The sequence below is a fragment of the Mastomys coucha genome, unplaced genomic scaffold, assembly GCF_008632895.1.
Source record: "Mastomys coucha isolate ucsf_1 unplaced genomic scaffold, UCSF_Mcou_1 pScaffold23, whole genome shotgun sequence".
Classification (NCBI taxonomy): domain Eukaryota; kingdom Metazoa; phylum Chordata; class Mammalia; order Rodentia; family Muridae; genus Mastomys; species Mastomys coucha.
In genome coordinates, this window is record NW_022196906.1 from 69,148,305 (window position 1) to 69,154,462 (window position 6,158).

The window sequence follows — 6,158 nt, forward strand, 5'->3', positions numbered from 1 at the left end:
CAATGCCTTTCAGATAACATTATTTCCTGAGGAAAAGTCCCCCAGCCAGATAAGATTGAATGTTTTATTGGCACAGCTTTATTGCCAGAAACATGCTTATTAGAGACTGGAACTATACAAATTATAACAAACAAGAAGTGAGACATACTTTGAGAAACAAGAACAGAGAACACATACAGTATATCCTAGCAGGACACCCATGCCTCCTGTTCTTCATCTATGGATATGAGACACAGAGTTAATGAGATCATCCTGAAGAGTGGAGATGGCAGGTTTTGTCTTTTATCAGACTGTAGACAGGCTTATAGGATGACAGATGTACCATATTTAGGACACGGCAGCCATGTGTGAAATCTTAGTTAATGATATTTTTATTAGCATTGTCACCTGTTGTTACACAAGATGTAACTCTGAAAGCCAGACAGTCAGATTTTCTTGGTCAGTAACTTGTCTCATCACTCTGACAAAAGCAACTTACAGGAGGGGAGAATTATTTTGGCTCCAGTTCAAGGTGCAGTTCATTACGGTGGAGAAGATACGACAGCAGGTCACACTGAAGGTCACATCGCATCTGTACTTAGGAAGCAGAGAGGTGAGTGTTGGTACTTAGTTCTCCTTTTCATTCATCCTTGGGCCCTCCATTGTGGGATAATGCCATTCACAATTAGAGAGGGTCTACCCACTTCAAATAACCTAATCAACAAACTCCCTTCAGGCATGTCAAATTGACTGAATCACCCCCAGTACTGTCTATGCATGGAAGAACAGAAGCTAAAAATTAGTCAAGTTGGAGGATGTCCTAGAAGCATAGACACAGACAGACAGCAGAACAAGGCCAGGTAGGAAAAAAAAAAAAACAGGAAAGACAAAAAAGCTGTAAGAGAAAGATATAAAAACTCAAACAGTTGATCCTGAGTCCCTTCGATCTCATAGAAAATAATGGGTAACATTCCTATCATTTTTGACATGATTTTATTAATGATAAAATAACACTGTCACTTAAAATAATAAACTAATCTCTAGATTGAAATTACATTCAAGTTCTTCTCTTTAGAAGAAGCACTAACTGTTTTTCTTTCTTTAAAGAAGTGATCTGATCTTCTCCCCTTTCCTCACTAATCAAAGGATGTGACTGGCCTTTTCCCATGCTGGTTTGACTACTGGGAAGCTAGCAACCTAATTTTAGTTCTTTTGTAATAGTCATCAAGGGCCTTAAGGACTTGTACATTCAAGCTAATTTTTTTTTTTTTTGGATTGTAGCCCTCTAAATTTATACCATTTTATCCTGAATTTCATGTGTTGATATTTTATGTATGGTGTACAAAATCCTTTTGCATATAAAATAAATGTGTATTTTATCATTTGGTCATGGTCCACAGGAGAGGCGTTCTAGTAGAAATAAATTAAAATGCACAATGAGCTGTTTTTGAAATCTGATGCATGTGTGGCATGATCTTGGAAGGTTTCACTCCAAATGATGTATTAAGTTAAACTCAGGAACTAAAATGCTAAGCTACTTTAAGAACATCCCTTCCATGGGACAGCTTATTCCATAGCTGTCAGGGAAATGAGGCATTACTGAATGTTATTCTCACACTAAATGAAGCTATAGGTTTGTCCAAGAGTGATGAGTTTCTCTCCCTTTCTACAGTGTGGAAAAATACCAATGCGTGGGGTAAAGAGCCCAGTTCTCAGAGTCTGTGTTTTGGACCTCAGAGGCATGCATTGGTCATCTTTTCTGATATCTCTTGGTTCTCTCACTCCTCCCACGAGTGCTTTACCTGTTCTGATTTGATATGCTAACTTGAGAATCTTGCAGGTAGAGTTTGTTCATTGAATGAATGAGTGAGGGGATATGAAAGCATGAGGGAACAGAACAAGCAAACAAAACAAACACATAGACAAACAACAACCCCTTTCTCCTCTGTCAAATATTTTAAAGCTCATAACTTTCATCAATTTTTTTCTCCTTAAACAAGAATCAATTTTTCAAAAGTTAAATACATCAAACTATGAGACCAAGTGGAGAGAAAGACACTGCCTGCCTTGACCAAGATCTAATAAGTCGCTGTTATTAGATCTCAAAAGCAGGGCCTGCTGCTGAGGCTGATGGCTCTCTCTTTCCCTGGTGTTGAGGCCTGCTGGCGGGGTGCACGTTAGTTAAAAGGGAGGCAATGTATAAATGATATGTTATTGTAGGAAGGAGAAAGTAGGCTGGTCAAATAGAGAGAAGGAAAGGAGAGGAAGAAGAGGAGAAGAGAAGGAGAGAGAGAGAGAGAGAGAGAGAGAGAGAGAAAGGAGAGGAAGAAAGCAAGAGAGCAAGAAGGCAAGAGAAGAGAACAAAGAGCAGGAAAGAGAGCAAGAGAGAGTGAGAGCAAGAGAGTGAGGGAATGAGACAAGAGATGAGGGGGCAAACTGCCCCTTTTATTGTATGGGGCATAGCTTGTCTGGCTGTGGCCAGATGACTGGGGAAAGAGTCCACCTAGAATGCTGGGAGCTTGGGGCATTGTCTGCCTGATAGAGCACACATCTCCTGCAGGGGCAGCTGTGAGGGGTTATGACTGAAACAGGAACCAAAGACTCTGGAGTTATGGCCATGCTCCTTCCGCCCCCTACAAGCAGAAATTGCCCGCAGGCTCAAAGCCAAATACTCGACTGAGTTTAAGTTACTTGAGCAGACCACTGCCCCACACTGCGCCACAAGTTGCCACACCATTCTGCTTCCCACCTTTGGGTAGATTGTGTAGTTAGACAAATCTCTTGTCAACTAAGTCATTCTAAGCTTTATAACCCCTGCCTAAGCCTCTTCCTTGATGATTAATCTAGATGTGACTAAACATACACCACGCTGTCTAAAACTAAACTCAGGTTTTTCCATAGGTCAGTTCTCTGAACATTTGTGCCCTGGGTCATAGTCCATTAACTCTTCTTGATATGGACTTGGGTTCAGGGTTTAGGGTCATGGAACATGGAGTGGGTCCTGTGAGACTAAAGCAGCAGCAAAGCCATATTTTAAAAGAATGGGAAGACACACAGGGATGAGTAAGCCTCACAGCATCCATCAGTGCCAGGCTGAGTTAACCCTGACTGTGCATCAGAGGCCATAGGAGTGAAGACAGAGGGACAATGGCAATGAGGCGATTCATAGACAAGAGGGTAAAGGTAAGGTGATGTCCCCATCTTACCCAAGGGGTGTTGAGGCCCAGTGCTTACCAATTCTAACTTGGCTTTCTCTGTCTTGGCTTTCTTTGTGGAGTTATAAATCTGATTTTTTAAAAATATCTATCGATTTATGCCCTCAATTCCCAATATTCATTTCTTTAACACTGTCACCACTCATTATGTGCTTGGAAAGGATGAAAGGAGGCTCAAAGTAGTTTTCAGGAAACTCCCCTTAAATATTGTGTTCCTTCTAAATGGTTCTAAGTTGCTTAACATCTATGCCAGGCTTTAGGCTTACAAAGCAGTTTCTTACCACTAACTGTAACAGTGGCAACACCTCCAAGGGATAGGTGTTCTCGGTCCCACAGGAGAGAAGACAAGCTAATTGCCCAGAGACACATCAGGGACCTACGCACACATGCACAAGCACATACCCATGTACCCAGGCATGTGTGACACCCACGGGACTTACTAAGTTCCATAAAGTTCACCATAAGTCAAAAATAACCATAGTTCACCATGCACCAGGTCTCCAAGGCCCCGACGTTTCCACAGCCAAGAACCAAAGATCATAGTCTGCTTCCCTACCCCACCCAGCCCGGCTGCAGTCGCCTGCTTGTGCTCTGAGCTCCTACTGATAAACCCAAGTTGGCAGAACTCATTTATTTTACCTATATCTATTGAGTACCTACTGTACATAAGGGATAAAAAGCATGACTATTAAGTGGTAAAAAGTTTTCATTAAATAACTGTAGATGAGCCTGTTAGTCTTGTCTCTAAATCACGAAAGATATAGTGGTCCATACAGTATTCAGAGCAAAGTAAATCACAGGGCAGCCGGCTCCAATGCCTTTTTAAATAGGCATAGTATAAATAATAAATGGGATAAAAGCAATACTGTGAAATTTTTATCAGAGGCAATAAGGACAAAGGAATTAGAAGACCAGGCTTTAGTTCAGACCATCCACACTGTGTGACCTTGGGTGGGTCCCTTCACTGCTATGGGCCTCCATTTTTTTTCATCTTGTAAATCTGTAGATTGAACAAAGAAGTTTTTAATGTGCCCTGTGTTAGTAGCCTTCTTATTCCAGAACTGAAACCTCACCCATTGTCTGTGGCCTGCATCCCAGGATGTTGTCTGAGAAAAACACAGGAATCCAGATGCATTTGGTAAGTGGGATGGCAAAGTACCATCAGACAATCCACAGGCAGCCTGGAGAGCAACAGGCTGATGTGGAAGAGGAAATCGATTTAGAAAATTATTATGATAGGTAAATATCAAAACAATTTCTAGCTGGTCAGTGGTGGCACATGTCTTTAATCCCAGCACTCTGGAGGCAGAGGCAGGCTTATCTCTGTAAGTCTGAGGATATAGCCTGGTCCATCGAGTGAGTTCCAGGATTCCAGGACAGGCAGGGCTACACAGAGAAGCCCTGTTCCAAACAAACAAACAAACAAACAAACAAAAACCAAACAGAACAAAACAACAAAATCCTAATTTCTAATATTGGAGCAGTGTCTTACCAATAACAGATATCTAGATTAAATTTAAAGTCTATAGGTAGTAAGGTGCTGGAATTAATCCCTTAGTTGTAACAGACATGCCATCACAATATAGGATGTCCATATTCCCAGTAGGGGAATAAGGTGCAAAGGATGTAAGGACTCCTTGTAAAATCTTTGAGACATTTCTAGACATGCAAAATCATTCTAAAGGCCTAGGTAAAAATCAAATCAATGGTACCCCCAAACCTGTCTCCATGAAGACCATCTACCATATTAGATAGGATGGCCCATCCTCTCTCCAACCATACAAAACAGTAGTGAGTTCAGGACTATCACTCTGCAGTGAGGCAATCTTCACATTGACCTTTTTAAAATGTCAGCAAAAGTGTGTTTATAACACTAATCAAAAAGCCGAAGTGGGCTAGCTGGATTAATTTACATGAATACCAGAACAGAGAACAATGTAGATTGTTCTTGACAATTAGATTCTCTGTTCATAGGACTGGGGATATACACTGTGAAAACTGAATTGATCAGTGCTAGACTTTCTCTACCTACCTAGGCTCTTTAACTCCCTCGTGTCAATGAACGTCAAGTGGCCCCTGCCCAGAATACATCTTCCAATCCCTGAGGATATTCCCAAACCAGTCTTCATGGAAGACAAATGAACTGAGAATAGCTTTAGTCTAATTTCACCTGGTATTTGCTACCATTTAGAAGACAGTGCATGTGCGTGCATGTGCACGCGCGCGCGCACACACACACACACACACACACACACACACACACAAAACCTGCACGTGCACACCCACAGAATTCAGCAAGGAAAAGTCAATAGTATTAATAAATACACAGTGTGTGTTAAAGGCTGTGTGGATAAAAGGAAAATGTCCTACCAGCTTTCTTCATTAGCATTAGTGAATCCATACGCACCTAGACGGCATTAAAGTTTTTGAATGCAGCCTAATTTTGTCTTTGAGGCATAGACTTCTGAAACACACCGCCTTTGGTCTACATCTCTCCTTTTGATATGGTCTATTAGCAGGAAACTCAAAACACCCGTTATTAAGATTCCAACAGCCTTAGCTCTCTGCTCACAAATAATTGATGCTCCCTTCTCACAAGCATAGTTTGCAACTGATAAGCACGTGGTAATTGGCACCTTCTGCAGGCTATGAGGCAGAAGGAGGGGAGAGGGCCTTGCTTTGGCAGCAGGAAACTGACAACAGAGGATAACTGGATAAGCATGCTCCTGCTAGGGGACAACACTTCCTGACACAGTGACTACTTTGCCATCATAAATACTAAGTTTAAAGGCATGTGTCAGTTTAGGGTGTTCCCGGGGTTTATCAAAGACTGGATGTCAGACTTAGAGTTCATTCTCAGATGCTTGCAAATTTTGATGTGATCTATAGACGTGCTTAGCACCAGCAGCTCAGATGCTTTCTACCCTTGTTGCAAAATAATTAATGATGCTATCACACTGGATA

The 6,158-nt window shown here is 41.6% G+C and overlaps 1 long non-coding RNA gene across 1 annotated transcript in view; it reads right to left on the reverse strand.

The window, feature by feature from the left end:
• Positions 1 to 350: 350 nt before the first annotated feature.
• Positions 351 to 6,158, reverse strand: part of LOC116073803 — a 13,658-nt gene continuing 7,850 nt past the window's right edge. The window contains exon 2 of the long non-coding RNA XR_004111912.1: positions 351 to 571. This is a non-coding gene — a long non-coding RNA (uncharacterized LOC116073803). The remainder of the gene's footprint in view (positions 572 to 6,158) is intronic.